Raw genomic sequence first — 17081 nt, forward strand, 5'->3', positions numbered from 1 at the left:
CATTTTTCGGTGTCTGTCTTAGCTTCAGAGTGAACAGACTGTTGGACTGTTGGGTTCTTTTTGTTTGTTTCTTTTGCGTCTTGTGTGATGGGGACTCCCAGGTCTTGGCCTTAAAATTGCCATATATGGAATCGTCTTCCCATTTTCTTGACTACATGCTATAAATCTTGCTGAATGTGCTCTACAATCCTAGTATGGGAGACTTGAAGTCGCCGAGTCTGTATGAGGTTGTCACTTAAATTCCCTTTATTTAGTATCGTGTCCCACCAAAACTATATTTGATGTACCCCAGGAAATAGGCCAGCTGTTGTATCCTCTTCAGGAAATAAAACCCCTGCTTTCTGCAAAAATGGGGGAGGCATTGGGAAAGAGCCCAAGGTTGTAATGCATTCCTGATCAAACATTTAAACAATTCTTCTGCTTTTGTCCTAACTTTATTCTCAAGTCCAGTGTTGTAGGGAGGGTTGTGATGTAAATCATAGAGCCCATGGCTTTCCCACTGGTGGGCAGGTGGGCAGATAAGTATCCCTCACTGGGTCAGTTACTACCGGCTCATCTGCTTGCCAGTGCCCCAAATATTGTTACCGATGCTTCTCTACCACCCTTGTTGACCTGGCGTACGTATTCCTTTTCAAAGAGATTTTTTTAAATTATTTTAGTGGGGTTTCAGGATAGAAGCTAAGCACATGTTTTCCACCCACCTTATTCAATTGGAAGCACCAGTGATATATGGATTGTTCGTGCCACTCCGTCACTTAAAGCATCCTAAGGGAACTCCTTGCAGGCACCGAAAAGTGAAATCCACACTCCTTAGTGCTGCATGCAAGGGTCTTCAAGCCAGGATTCAGTTTCCCTCTCTGACTCGCTCTCCTCAGTAAGACTGACTTCCAGACACAATGAATACCACGAACATTCTGCCATCCTTGAGACCAGTTGTTAACTTTTCCTCTTCTTTTTCTTCTTTTTCCCTTCCTTAACATAACAGCACCTGTGGTACTAATTCCTGTGTATTCCTTATGATTATTTGCTACCATGTACTAAGTTAGCTACAAATTTGTTTCCCATAATCTCTTTTGCATCCTGTCTCCGATTCTTTGCAGAGCCACCAGAGGTGAGATTCTTGGCCTTTTAATTTTGATGTTACTTTCACCCAGAATAGTGGCCAGTACAGAGCATGTGCTCCCTGAATATCGTGTAATAAATTATAGTTTCCTGCAGGTGTAGATTGTGTAGGAAGGTGGGCATATATGTGGGTGTGAGCAGTGTATTACATATGTTCTATAATTACATATTATCATTGTATAATATATATTGTTACACACTATTGTATTATATATACTACATTATAGGTTAATTATTAATTATATATTAATCACACAATTAAACATATATTTACGGACTGCCTTCTACGTACAGTGCCAAACCCCCAATATCAGCTTACCTCCTGTGATCTTTCTTTTCTTAAAAAGAGTAAAAATGGGGCGCCTGGGTGGCTCAGTCGGTTAAGCGGCCGACTTCAGCTCGGGTCACGATCTCGCGGTCCGTGAGTTCGAGCCCTGCATCGGGCTCTGTGCTGACCACTCGGAGCCTGGAGCCTGTTTCTGATTCTGTGTCTCCCTCTCTCTGACCCTCCCCGTTCATGCTCTGTCTCTCTCTGTCTCAAAAATAGATAAACGTTAAAAAAAAATTTTTTTTAAAAAGAGCAAAAATGACAGCCAGTATTCCAAGTACCATAAAGAATGACTTAGTCGCTTCTTCACATTATTCAAAAAGTGAATGAGCTTTCAAAATCACACTCATGTGTACACACACACACACACACACACACACACGCACACAGGGTGCATTGGTGCTCTACAATCCCTAGTCAGCATGTGCTTCTATGGAAACAATAAGAACTTAACTTGAAGCTGAACAAACCAGGGTTAGAATACTGGTCTGTCACTGACCAGCTCACCATAACCAACTCCTCATGTCTGCAAAATAATAATAATAATAATAATAATAATAATAATAATAATACCAACTTTGTTATTAGGTGGTCATGAGGATTAAATAAGTTAAGTTTTGGTCTGATGGTGCTCGTCTCTGCTATAAATCACACAATGGTAAGGATTAAGCCCATGATCTTCGCTTCTAAATTCCTCGCTTCTAGGAACTTTTAATAAATATCCAGTGCATGAATAAGTAAGCAGATGAATTAATTAGCACATTATATGTGTTACTTAATGCAAAGTGTAGTGAAGAGGCAGAATAAATAATCATGCATTTCTTCTCTCAGTTTTCTATAACTTTTCTTCCTATCCAAACTTTTTCATTACATCTATCAAAGGGCTGTCCTTTCTTCACCCCTTCCCTGCCTCCTTATGTCTTTGTTCTCTTTTCTGTTCTCCTTCTTCCTTCCTCCTCTTCCTTCTTTCCTCTTTTCCTTTCTTCCTTCATTACTCTCCTCCAATGACTCTCACTATATTCTACTATAAATTAATTAGTCTGTAAAAGGCAAAATCATGAATCATTATGTACACTACCCTAGCAGGGAAAACAGAAGAAATGTTGGATACAAAAGTTATTTTTGCCATCGATATCCTATATGCAAGCCTAACTTTGATGATTACTTCTGGATTTAGATGCCATGCCTATGTATCTTGTGGGACATGTATCCCATTTCAACCGCGCTATTTTTGATCAATAAAGTATATTCTGACTTTTAAAGATAGAATAGAAATGCTCTTGAAAAATATGATCCACATTATTTCTACCTTTACTGGGGTTCTTCTTGTACATACGGTTTTTCTTAAGCATCCATTCCAGGCCAAAGCATTGTATTTATAAACTCATCTGTTCCATACAGGCATCCCCCAAGTTAGATGTAATTCGACCTATGAACAAATGACAAAAATGAGGTTCGGGAAGCTTAACAGCTCCTTGTACAACATCTCAGAACAGTTAAGTGGTGGAATCAGTATGCAAATTCAGCATTTTCTACAAAGCTCACGATCTCTCCGTCACACCACCCTCTCTGTCTTGACAGACTCTTTTGACAAAAAGCAATCTGGTTTCCTTGACTGAACTTCTCATCTACTCTTGCTTTGGCATAATTATGCTTGGAGTTTCTCAAACACCTGGCCAGAAATGTGTTGCCAAGGAACGTAAAAAAATTACATCCCCCATAATTTTCATAATACACCAATGTTGATGCAACCAGCAGCTGCTGCTTTATATGGGGCATGCAGAATAAAGCCAAGAGGGGGTAAGAGGGGCCAAGTGTGGGCAGCTCCCTAAGATATTCAAAACCTCTGTGAATCAATGTCAGAGAGATCTCCAAATCCCATCTCCTCTCTCTTAACATATCGCGCCATGTTAGGTGACCACATACAGAGATTTTTGAGGAGCATTTCCTGAGAAGAAAAGTCTTAAGAATGTGTGGTCCATCTTTTCGTCTAAATCCTGCCTTTTGATTTCATTTCTGTTGATTCTTCTTTCCTTGTATCTCATATCTACTCTTTTCTCCCCATTGCCACTGCCACTGTTAAGTTCAGACCACTTGCGGTTCTAATTTTTTTTTTATTAAAGCAATCTAAAGCTCATTTTCCCATTTCTAGTCTCATTGTCTTCTGAACTAGTTGCCTATTGCTGCTGTAACAAATTACTTCAGAATGAATGGTTTAAAACAACAGAGATGTACCATCTTGTAGGTCTGGAGGTTCAAAGTCAGAAAGGGGTCTCACTGGGTGAAAATCAAAGGGTTCACAAGGCTACATGCCCAAAGATTCCTGGGAGAGAATACTTTTTTTTTTTTGCCTTTTCCAGCTTCTGGAGGCCACCTACGTTCCTTCCCATGTGACCGCATCTTTAAAACCAGTAACACAGAGATGAGTCTTTCTCGTGCTTCCAACTCTTTGGTTCATTCGTATCTGTCTCTTTCTTCTATTTATAAGGACTCGTGATTATCTTGAACCCACCTGGATAAACTCCCTATCTCAAAATTCTTAACTTAGTCACCTCTGCAAAGTCCCTTTTACCATGTAAGGTAATAACGTTCATAGGTTCTGGGCGTTAGGACACAGACATCTTTGTGGAGGGGACGAGGGTCATTAGACTGCCTATGACTCGTTCAAAGTCATTTGACAAATCATCACAGCAATGATCTCTCCAAAGCGGTGATGAAGACGTATCACCCTTCCCGCTACTCATGATTGTTCCTTACTTTGTCTCCAGTGATGTGCCTGCTGACCTAAAGTCAAATATCTCTATACCCCTCCCCAAGAGTGGATGAACCAGAGCAAATGGCAAATTACCTCTCCGCCTCAGATTCCTCATCTATAAAAAGAAGGACGTGAGTTGTTGCTGCTGTTGTTGTTTTGCAAGGTTGCTATAAGAAACATGTAACTCCATTCATTGTCCTGACAAAACTTTCTACCCCATACTGATGTGGGTAATTCTCTGATTTCTATCTCCAAACTTTGCTGTCTCGCAAAGTAGCCACTAGTCGCATGTAATCATTTAAATTTCAATTCACTGAAATAAAATAGAATTCAAAATTCAGCCCCTCCATTACCCTAGACACATTTCACTGCTGGTTAGTGACATATTGGGCAATGCAGATACAGAATATTTCCAGTGCTATAGAACTTCAGTAGACTTTCCTTTTAAAACATTGGCACGTCATGCTAGGTCGAACTCCACAAAATTGTTCTTTAAGTTCAAAACAATCAAACATCAGCAATACCATTTAACTTCAACCGTCTTAGAGATCAGTAGTCATTTCAAACTAAGTTGTTCAAGAGGAATTCCTCATACTCTCCTCCCCTTAAAAAAAAAAAAAAAAAAACAGCCAGCTACGAATTAAAATAAACCCAAACCTGGTTTATGCCTTTACTTCACTTTATATGTAGAAATACAATGAGAAGTTTTCAAATCAGGTTTATAAATTGATCTTTAAAAACCCTACAGATTATGTTTTGCATAACAGTAAATGGGTACTGAAGTTGAACATTGCTTTTTACAAACTGGCCTGAATTTTGGATGTTTGCACCTGGAGTTCTCTGTTTTTTGATTTAATACACGCATTTAGCGTTTATAAAGAGTTCTTGGCAAGCATAAACTTGGCTCTTCTGGTTTAAAAGTTATGGATGTTGTGGCCACTATAGGGAAAAAAAAGACAGTCTCTAGCAATTTAATAAGACATCTAAGACTCTAAATTTTGCATTTGGGGATCTCTATAAAACTTCATTATGCTTCATATTAAATTACCCTCAAATAACTTAAACACACTGCCAGAATTGAGATCCTACTTCCTAGTTCCATATTTACTTATTAAATAGTCTGTCGAATAGTTGACACAGCTGCAGACCAAGGGGGAAAATACTGGAATGAATTGTCACAAGTATAAGGATATTTGTTGTTTTGATTGCTGTATCTCCAGCATCTAGTACAAGGCCTGACATATAGTAGATGCTTAATAAAAATTGATGAATGACTGACATTATTAATTTATCTAATAATAATAAAAATGATGACTGCATATGATGATAATGTATACAAACACTTAGGAACTGTTAATAGAAAGTATAAAAACATGCACATTCATATCTGTACATCTTAGAACGGCATACCAGGGATCTTACTTTATACGATACAACAATCTCATTTTAGAGGTGAGGCAACACATTCCAGAAACCAGCATGACCTTCTCATTTAGTAGCTGTAAATGACCTTCTCACTTAGTACTGTAAATGAGTACAAATGTAGCAATAATAAAACCATTTGTTAAAATTAATTATAGTAAAAGTCACCATTTGTATAGCACTAACGAAGTACTTATATTAAATACGTTAACGATTTTAATCGTCACAGCAACTCTTTGAAATGAATGTTTGTACTCCACTCATTTGACAGATGAGAAAATGGGGTACAGAGACATGAAACGATTCCCTCAAGATTGCCCAGTGGCAGCCAAGCCAGAATTCAAACCCAGGAAGTGTCGTTCCAGAAACTTCATTCTTAACCACTGGCCATACTGACTGAATAGAAAATGAACAACAGCACATAACGCTTTTAGGGAGAGGCATAACTTGTCTTGGAAATACCTAGCTTCTTCTGGTTTCGGGACCCTAGCCAAGGAGGCTATTTGCACATGCCAAAGCAAGCCGGGCATCTGAGCTGGCTGTTGGGAGAGAAATTGCTCCTTACACTTAGGAACCAGAATTTTGGAGAAGCCCCTCCTGACTCCAGATGGCTGGGTTTGCAGCTGCTTTCATTTGACTGCCCCCCACCCCCCATCCCTGATCTTGAGGATCATGGGCTAGAACAGCAGCATCCACTCCCGCGTTCTGACTTGGGGTCACCCTCCGTGCCTTGCGTCAGTAATTCGATTCTCGCAGGCACGTCTGTGCACCTGTGGGAGGAAAAAGGAATCATCTTTTCTCGAGTATGGTTTCATTTGACTGTAAAGCAGGGCGGGACAGCACAGACGTCAGCCTCTCTGAACTGAGATCTCCTTGAAGAATGAAACTAGATTCCCTTTAAAACACAGAAAATTCTCAACTTCAAAGGCCTACAGTTAGCAGAGGATCAGACCCTTTCAAGGCAAAGCCCTGGAGATTGTTAAAAAAAAGAAAAGAAAAGAAAAAGAAAAAAGAAAAAGAAAAAGAAAAAGCCTTCCTTTTGGGCTGGGCAAACATCTCTGCTTAAATGGTCTCACGGAAACTAGAGAGAGACTCTGGGTGAGGAGGAAAATTGTCAATTAATGCAAGGAATTACCATTCGGCTACATAAAAGAGTGACATTTGTTTGTGTTTCATTCAAATTCCCATCCTCACACCCTTTTATAAAGTGGAGTGGTCGCTCTTCTTTTGAACCCGCCCGGAAATAAGCACAACATAAGATTTTATATATGAAGCTGAAATTTCGTATTTGAGAGTAGTCTTACCGAGATTTCGAAATTGGCACTTGAGCAAAACTGAATCCAATTACAAAACTAATTGAAAGCCTTCCTTAACTACAGGAGCATCCCTTACCCCTCAGTTTCTTTGACATTTACAGTTTGAAAATGATTGGATCTTTTTGTTGTTGTTGTTGTTGTTGTTTTTTAAGGTTTTAACCTAAGACTTACGTCCTTAACTTGGTTAGTCACCATGTGTGGGCAATATCCTTTACATTTTGTTCCGGATACCAAAGTGCTCAAAACACACTTAATAATTAAGTAGCTTCCAAAGATATGATGGCTTTTCATACAGATTCATGACATTATGGGTCCTTTTATCCTCATCTCTGAGCATGAGACTGTTCCCTAGAAGACAGAAGCTGTCACAAGTGTGCGATCTAGATAAATAAATTATTATGCTGTATTCAATGAGGCCAGAGTAGGGTTCACTCTACTCATGAAACGTAGAGTGAACCCAGCACCTATAACAACAAAAACGTTTCCCATTTAAGGTTTACAAAATCCCATTGTTGTTTGGGACACTGTATTCCAACATATTTTAGTATTAAGTGGTACGAACAAAACTCTGCTTTTCTTTGCTCATAGTATCGGTACCTATTACTAAAATATCATTGTGTAATGACCAACCACAAACCTCTGTGGTCTAGTGTTGCAAACTCTGGGTCTGGAGTTCTTTCTTGTCCGGCAAGAAAGCGGGACGCAGGATTAAAACTGTGAGAGATGGCTAATGTCCAGGAGAAGACAGGAGCCCAGATTAAGGGTCCTTGCTCCGTTTTTATCAGGATGAGAGGGCTAACAAACATGATGCATAAAAAGACAATGAAACTGTGAACATTAACTCACGGGGTGTGAGGGGAAAGGGGGTTCTGAAGATATGCGGAGTTAAGGGTTTGGGTCAATACAAAACAAAATCCTGGCCCGGGGCAGAAGGTTGTTCACAGCAGAGGTGAGCCACCACTTCTGTTTACCTAAACTGGCCTAGGGGACAAGAAGGACAGAGCATCCACCTCAGGGTCAACAAGGCACCTTTTTTTTTTTTTGTTAATTAGCTCTGCTCTCGGCAACTTCACCCTGGTAGCTGTGGTCTATAGCCCCATTTACCTGTTTACCTAATTTGGTCCTTCCTTCCTGTGAAAGCAACTTTCTGCTATAGTACTAAATTGGGGGTGCTTCTGCCCTGAATCCCTAATCTTCTTTACCTCATCTTGGATGTTTTCATCCTGTGATTCCCTGTTCCTATACCTTTGGCCTATACTGGGACACTCGCCCCACTTTACCTATTCTTCTTTACCTAATCTTGTTTACCCAAACTTGGGTGTGTTCATCCCGTGGCTTTCTAATTCTTTGTGCCTTGTTAACCCATCAGGGCAGGCTCTGGAATTCCTAAGCTTATTCCCCACAGTCTAGAACAGTATGTCTTTATTTCCATATGTCTGAGTGGCCCTCTAGGAGGTTCTGTAGATCTTGGTTGGGCTCACTTCAAGGAAGAGGGTGGGCTGGCAGTTGAATGATCCAGGGTGGTCTTGGTTGGGAAGGCATGGCTAACTCAACCCACTCTCCATGTCCCTCATCCTCCAGAAAGTTAGCCTAGACATAGTCTCATGACCAAAACATAAGAGCAGACAAGCCCAATCACACACAAGGTTTCCGAGCCTCTGCTTGTGTCATATCGGCTAATATCCCTTTGGCCAAAGGATGTCACACGACTGAGCCCAGAGCCGAAGGAGCAGGCATATTGTCCTGCCCAAAGTTGGAAGTGACTGCAAAGTTACATGCCCCAATCATGTGTCTAAGAAGGAGTGATGAATTGGAGTCATCTTTAAAATGCACTACATCCATCATTTGGAGGGAAAAAGAGTATGATTCTAGCTCTACTCACTAGTGAAACTAAAGAATCTCTGGAAAAGGTCAAAGACTATATTTGAGTACTAGCCTAATGGACTAAGCAAAAAATAATCAATGTCATGTAAACTGTAGTTTGCAATTTGAATCCTTTTGAAAGTATTAAGCTACAACTAGATATTGGGGAAGATGTTTGAGGCAAAATGGGCAGAGTATAGAAGGATCAAAAAGAACAATACCCATAAATGGGACTAGCACAGAAAATCTGCTTCTGTCAAAAGCATTCTTATTTAAATTGGCTTTATACTGGCAGAGTTTCATTGAACAAACATCCTTCTGGCCTCCTTGTGCTTCTTGAGTACTCTAAGAAGGTCCCCACCTCAAGTCTTGGGGACTCTCTATTACCTCAGTTTCCATCACACTTTCTTTCCCTCGTGTTCACACATTCTAGTCATTAAGTGAGCCCTTTGCTTAAATATAACCTCCCTAGAGAGGTCTTCTCTGTGGATCCTACTCAAAGGAGACTTCCCTGCCCAGTAATCTTCAATCCCTCATCCAGCTCAATTTTCTTTGGTGCACCAGAGAAGAGACTGTGTTGTTTATTATGTATATCCTTCCGCCACCGCAACTCACCCCAGGTAGCGGGAGGTGTCTGAGAACGGCAACGATGTCCAATTACTCCTTGCTATCCTCCAGTGTTTGGAACCTCCCTGGGTTGCTATAGGTACTCCTCCCAGCTTTTCATAATGAATTAACTGACTGGCTGACTGAATATTTGAATGTTATCAACTAACGGAAAATGACCTGTCCACCCTCCTCTCTCTCAGATGGTCATGTGGGTTGTTGGAGATATGACTTCACCTCCTTTTTTTCTGTGAAAAATAATCATCTCTCATTTCCACTTTTCCTCAGTTACCCTTGACTCTTCAGATTTGTTTCGTAATTGTTTCTTCCTTTCCATTCATGAGTAGTGGAATAGCTCTCTCCTGGTCCTGGAAGTTAGAACTAAAATGTCAACTAAAATGTCATTACATTACTCTGTGTCTGTGACATACAATAGTGTCGGTAGGGTGGTTCTATCAAAATGTGGCAATATTGAATAGTGGGTAATGGAAACTTGGTAAAATAACTGCTTGCCAAATAAGTTGTTATAGTGACCTATATGCAAGGCATTCAAAGTTACAAAAAGCAAGATGATGCTGTGTTTTACTTTAAATGCACAATTTTATAAAATTGCATGTTCGTGCGGAAAAGAAAATTTTACGTTTCAAGATAAATTACACGTGGATATCTAGGTCTATTTAACCATCTTGGAGATTTATAATATTAGTATATTAAAAGATCTGAGAAGTTCTTCACTTAAGGAACACTTCACTAAACCCAGAAGTTTCCGACCAAACTTGACCCCGAATCTTTTGATTGATTCATTTTCGTGCTTGCTTTATTTGTTGCTTTCTTATGTGTTTGTACTTTACACAGTATTTTACATTCAGTGAAATATATTTTGGGAAACACTGTTCTAACCACATAGGCCATTACTTGCTGGTAACACTAAAGCTTTGTTTAAATTTAGATAATTTAGAGTTCAAGCCCTCATCATCCATTCTTCTTAAGGGGATTCACACAATATTAGACACTGGAATGAGCAACATGGTTTAATGGGAGAGCCAGCCTTGAAACCATCCTTGGAGACAATATTCAAGGTCGGGGGCAGCTAATGGAGGGCAGAGACAAAGTGCAGGTGAGGCTTGAGAGGTTAAACAATGGATTGAGTTGTCCATCCTCGTAGGTCAACTCTCCACCTTTCTCTTCCCTGTTCTGTTCTGGGAGGAGGGTCTATATGGACTTTATCAAAGGCTCTCCTTGTCTTCTGGCTTCTGACTGGATTCCCCATGGGAGACACTGACGGGACAGGGGAGGTAGGAATTGGAGTGGGGAGGAGACTAAAGTCTTGATAGAATCGAGTGTTGTTGGTGTTTTTGCTAGCAGTACTTTCAGAACCCTACCTCCTGCCCTCAAGATCCAGTGATGGCTTCTCCCCTTTGCCTCTTCACCTGAGACCTGAAAGAGCCCCAGGCTTCCCAACCCCTGGTGTTCGCTCTCTCTCCTTGGCTTACCCTCACACTGACTGTACACTGAAAAGTATCTTTATCAAAACATCCACAATCCTTACAGTGTGTGGACCATCTCCTTCCTGCAGCGACTGAAACAACTTACTAGCATCAGTTCCCATTGCTAGAGAGGGAAGGAGCCAGAATTCAAGCCCAAGTCTGTCGGATCAAAGCTCTCAATTTCACCCAGGATTGGTCCTCATCACGACACTGAGGATATCGGTGTCGTGGTAAATTCTGAGTTTCCTTTTTTTTTTTTTTTTTACTGAAATAATGCTAACAATCTCAAATAGCTACAACAATGAATTTATTGAGTGCTTGCTGAATGCCAAACATCTAAGTTCTTTTATACATATTAACTGCTTTAAACCTCACCATGAGCCTATGAGGGAGATGCTATTGTTACCTTTCTTTGGTAAGTGAGGGAAATATTTTAATATTTAATATTTTAATGTTTATTTTGAGAGAGAGAGAGAAAGAACACAAGGGGAGGGGCAGAGAGAGGGGGGGGGAGAGAGAGAATCCCCAAACAGGCTCTGTGGTGTCAGCGCAGAGCCCAATGAGGGGTTTCAACTCATGAACCCGAGAGATCACGACCTGAGCTGAAATCGAGTTGGACACTTAACCGACTGAGACACTCAGGCGCCCCTCAGAGACTGAATGTCAAATTGGTACAATATACTCCAATGGTATATCCATAGCACAATGGTAATCCATAGCAATGTCAGGTTATTAGGATGCACGTTTTGCACTATGATATCCACTTTCTTCTTCCTCCAAGGCCCACCGCGTGCCTTGAGTAATCAACTACTTTAATCAGTGTTATGTATGTACCTTTCACTGTGAGAAGCAAATAAAGAATAGATTAAAGTTTCCCTAGTCCATTAGGAAGTACAAACCACTTGAGGAGAAATGATGACGATACAGAAAAGCTGGAGTACAGGAGAAAATACATCCGTGTTATTTTAAATTTGTAGAAAATGCTTTGAACAGAATTTTAGCCCTGATCCTGGGTAAAGATGTCAAAAAGCACTCATTACCAAATGACATTTAGGCACTTGAATATTTTTGCCACCTGTCACCTCACTTCCTCTCACCTGTATAAATGGCATTTACCTCTGTTGACATCCTGATTATAATGTTATCACTGCTTTTCAGTTATTTCTACTAACCCGTGACAGGTTTCTTTATTGGCATGCCATTCGTTTGACATTTATTTGCTTTCCTTAATTTGTGTTTAAATATGAATTCCTAAAATCTGCCTTGATTATATGTCAGTGCTTAGCTGATATCACTCATTACCTTTGAGAGTAGTTTCAATAGAAAGTAATGAATGATAGTCACGCACCCTTTTAATAGTTTTCAATGGAAATTTCAACAATAGCTAATGTCCTGGGCAGTGGTTTTCATTTCTAATTTTTTTTTTAACGTTTTTATTTATTTTTGAGACAGAGAGAGACAGAGCATGAATGGGGGAGGGGCAGAGAGAGAGGGAGACACAGAATCGGAAGCAGGCTCCAGGCTCTGAGCTGGGCAGTGGTTTTCAAATTTGAAGTTTGATCATATCAGAATCAGTAGCTAAACTCTTTTTCCCTCCAAATACATATGGATCATCATCAGACCTAGACTTCTGGAATTTTGACATGTGAGAGAAATGAGGTACCAAGTATCTTTTGACAAAAGCATTCCTGTAGGATCATTTTCATGGTAGGGGAATATGGTGGGTAGACAAAGAATAAAGGAGAAGGGGGAACAAAGCAATGACGGGAGGAAGACTGAACTTGAAAATGTAATTACTGTAGGGAAGGATGCCAAGCCCAGACCTGGATAGAATCTGATCCCTAACTGGTAAGTTCACAGGTGTCCCCTTGAATAGGTTCAAAGAATTGTCATAAAGAACAAATAAAAGAATGTACTGAGCAGTGTATCTGACACAGAGCATACACCTTCTGAATCCAGTTAGTATCACTATTAAAATTCTTCAATCACAATGTAAACCCTAGAAAATACCACCAAAAAAAAAAAAAAATGTGAGTTTGAACCATATGAAATTGCCATGCTTTAAGTGAAAAATGACCAAATATATACAAAATATATATGTACAATATGTACAAATATACACAAAAAATACCAAATAAATCCATGTGGCTCGAGCTAGTGTTATTTGATATAATCAAATGTAGAATGCTCTCATTGTAATTGTTGGTGTTCAGGCTAAGGACAATAATTATAAGAGTGAAAACTCTCTCTTATTAATGAGAAGTGATGAGTTCTTTCCCGAGTATTTGGTTTCCCTTGCTATGATATTCAGCCTTTCGAAAAATCAGCAAACCTACAGTTGATAGGAGTAAAAAGAAAATGCTACTGGGGTATTCATTGCTGGAGGAAATGTGAATGTCTATCACCTTTTTGGAAAGCAGCCTAGCAACATGTATTACTTTTTTTTTTAATGTAAATATACCGCATCTTAGAAATCTATTCATAGAAATAAAAGTACCAGTACGTATAAGTATATATGTACAAGGAAGTTTATCATACCATTGTTGATAGTGACCAAACAAAATCTGGGAACAAAATACATGCTCTTTACTAGGGGAATGCATCAATAAATCATGGTGCATTCATGCCATAGAATAATTTTTTTTTTTTGAGAGAGAGAGAGGGAGAGAGAGAGAGAGAGGCAGAGTGAGAAGAAGAGAGAGAGTCTTAATAATCTCCTCCTGAACAATCCTCTCAGAGAATCTTAAGCAGACCTCATGCCCAGAGCAGAGGCCTACGCAGAGCTCATTCTCACGACCATGAGATCATGACCTGAGCTGAAATCAGGAGTCAGACGCTCAGCTGACGAAGCCACCCAGGCACCCTGCCTTGGTGTATTTTTATACATCCATTAAAATAAAAGAATTAAAAGCATGCATGTTAAATTGAAGGGATTTCTGTAAAAATTAAGTAAGAAAGGTAAAATATAATAATAAGTTTGTTGTATTATGACTTGGTATAAAACAATGATATGACCTTCATATGTCTTGTTTAGTATTATAATCAGAGCCGGGAGAAAAATGCACAAGGAGACACTCAAGCTGGTTACATGATAGATGTATAATGTGGCTAAAGGAGTAGAGGAAAAGGGTAAACCAAGTAATTAAAGAGAAAAAAAAAAATTAATGTTTCAAATTTGTATTTAATTTCCAGTTATTTATCATAGCATAATATTTGTTTTAGGAGAGAATTTTTAAAGCTGCATCAAAACTTAGCAGAATGTGTATACGACCGCAATTAAATACTTATATAAAATTAGGGGTAAAGTCATTTTTTAAGCTGAAAAATATGAGATTCCAGTTCTAACAATGTATCATCTCTGATGAACTGGAGTCTGCTAAGATTCATGCTCTCATATTAGAGAGAATAATCCCATTTCTCCAGTGTTGAATTATTGTCCATTCTAGTGATATAAAAGAATTATCTTGGAAAAGAACTTATATCCATTCACAATCCATTGTAATGTTATAATCTGTTGTGAATGTCCACTCTGGTGGTATTGTGCATCCTAGTGATACAAGGGAACTACCTTGAAAAAGAATTTATACCCATTCACAACCAGCCACAGTCTTGGCTAAATACATTATTCATAATGGGTTTTCACAGACGAATAGTTTTCCTCCAAACTAGATTCTAAAGACTCGTTGAATGTTGGCAAAAGTAAACTCACATAGAAGGTATTACATTCATTGTGTTTCTTCCAAATTAGCCACTCTATATTTTGTCTACCCAGTGGTTTCTGTTTTTAAAAAGAGGTTCAACTTTGTCTGAAAATGCAGGCTTTAGTGAATTTTGTGTTACGAAACAGGATTCTAGCTTTTAATAAAGATATTTAACACTGTCAAATTGATCAATAAAAAGAGAATCAGCCTTCCCAGACACATGAGGCATATGCAACATATATTTAAAGAGGGGGGGAGAAAAGCCTCTCAAAGGTAATTAGCAGAATCTTTTGATACTGTGCTTGTCGGAAGATTTCCTTACACCGTAAAATTTTAGCATAATTGCAAAACTCCCACCTCTGTCTGCACAGAGTAAGTGTTATGGCATATAATAGATCCCTAAAATGCCATATTCATATCTGTAGTATTTTACTCAGAAACCCATCAGATTTACGATTGTGCTTTTTCCAAGTGAACGTTAAAAAATCGGCAAGTCTTATCTCAAATAAGTCGCATTCGTTGATGGATGGACACGGGCACGAGTGCTTCAAACACCGCTGGTTGTTGAGGTTATACTCACTTTGTGATGCAACAGCTCATTTCAAGTCTAATTAATGGCTGGTTTCTCTAAACAGAAGTGTCGCTGCCCAAAGAGAAAGAGCTGCTAAATGGCTTGCAGCTTGTGAACTTATGTGTTAACAATTTACAACATGCCATCTATCACAATAAACAAAATGGCTTTTTATTGGATTTTTCGCCTCGTGGATTTACATCCTGATCATTGAGGGACACTCCTCCGTGTGGCTGTCACATTTTGTGTCTCTATCTTGTGAAGCAAGGCACCGCTGCCCTTTGGTCTGCCCTATCTCTTCTGAACGTTTCTTTAGCGAGGCAGAGGTCGAGTCTTCCCCTGACCAAATGAGAGGCATGCTTGAACCCAACGTAATGACCATAACGGATCACTCAAGAACACAGGGAACCACGCTTTCCGTCATCATAAAAGATTAAGTTTCCCGAAACTAAAGGCTCCTTTCCTGAAATGCAGCCCTCCACAGGTGCAGGTGTCATCTGCTTCTTCACATTACCCAGTGGGAAGGGGGTTTGAGAAACCAGACAAAACGACTCGTGCTCAGGGACCTGGGTGCAGCTCAGGTCATGGTCTCACAGTTTGCGAGCTGGGACTCTGCCTCAAGCTGGCTGCTGTCAGTGCAGCATGGATGTCGCTTCTCAGACTCTAAAAAAAACATGCCCGCATCATTTAGGGGTAAACTCTGTCCGTGTCTCTCTGGAGAATTTAGAGTCTAAGCCAGGCAACCTCATCGATACTAATGACACGCATGCTCATATTCTCTAATTCAGGACTTTCCAAACTTACGATATTATTATTTTCGCCATCATCAGAACTTGCCAAAATTATTATGTGCCTGATATTTTAAAAAGCAGTTCACATTTCGGGGGGCACCTGGGTGACTCAGTCAGTTAAAGCGTTCAACTTTTGTTTTCGGCTCAGGGCACGATCTCGTGGTTCGTGAGTCTAAGCCCCGCGTTGGGCTATGCACTTACAGTGTGGATCCTGCTTGGGATTCTCTTTCTCCCTCTCTCTCTGCCCCTCCCCTGCTCTCTCTCTCTCTGTCAATAAATAAATAAACATTTTTTTAAAATCAATTCACATTTTAAATTAAAATCTATTTCTTTTAAAATAGCGTATTGAAGGGAAACATCATGATTAAGTTTAAAAGCCAGTATCAGCTAGCATTCATAGACAATAAGCCTGAACATGCTGGGTTGTGACACCAGGCACACTGAAGCTGGGAGGCTTCGGAGAATTAAGGAGTACCTCCAGCATCCCCAGGCATCTTGCCGAATAGAAGCTCCCCTTCTGCGGTGGGGAAGGCAAAGTTGCTTCCTTTAACAAACACCTAATTAGGAGTTAGTAGGAACGCGCAGGTCTGCCTAAGGCAGCCTCATGGAAAGCAACACGAACGTCTTAGAGAAGGGGGGACTTTGTTCATTTCTATCCCCCGGTGCTGAGCACCAGGAAGTAGGAGCTGAATAAGTACAGATTTAATAGAGGAATAAGTCGAATGCAACAACCAAGTCACCAAAACTATGTGCAAGACACGCAGGAGGAAAAATGATGGTGCTTCATGGGACTGTGGGAGCCAAACAGAAGCTGGCCACCATGATGCGGGGGGTGTGGCATGGGGTGGGGAGCACAGGAAGAGCAGGCGCAGCCAGGAGTGGGGTGGTGGCAGCCAGTGGCAAGCTGGTTCTCCTTCCACTCCCCCTCCCTCTCCGGGAGCATTCACACCACCTCACGCCATTTCTGCCTCTCCGAAAGTCACCTAACTCTTAGCCTCTGTGACACTACACCCCCGCTTGGTTCTCCTATTTTCCTGTCTTGTATCCTTTTGGGTTGGTTCCTTGGCCTTTCATGATCTAAATGCTGGCAAACCAGAGGTCCTCAATCCCCCTCAAATA

Source organism: Panthera leo, chromosome B3, assembly GCF_018350215.1.
Source record: "Panthera leo isolate Ple1 chromosome B3, P.leo_Ple1_pat1.1, whole genome shotgun sequence".
Classification (NCBI taxonomy): Eukaryota; Metazoa; Chordata; class Mammalia; order Carnivora; family Felidae; genus Panthera; species Panthera leo.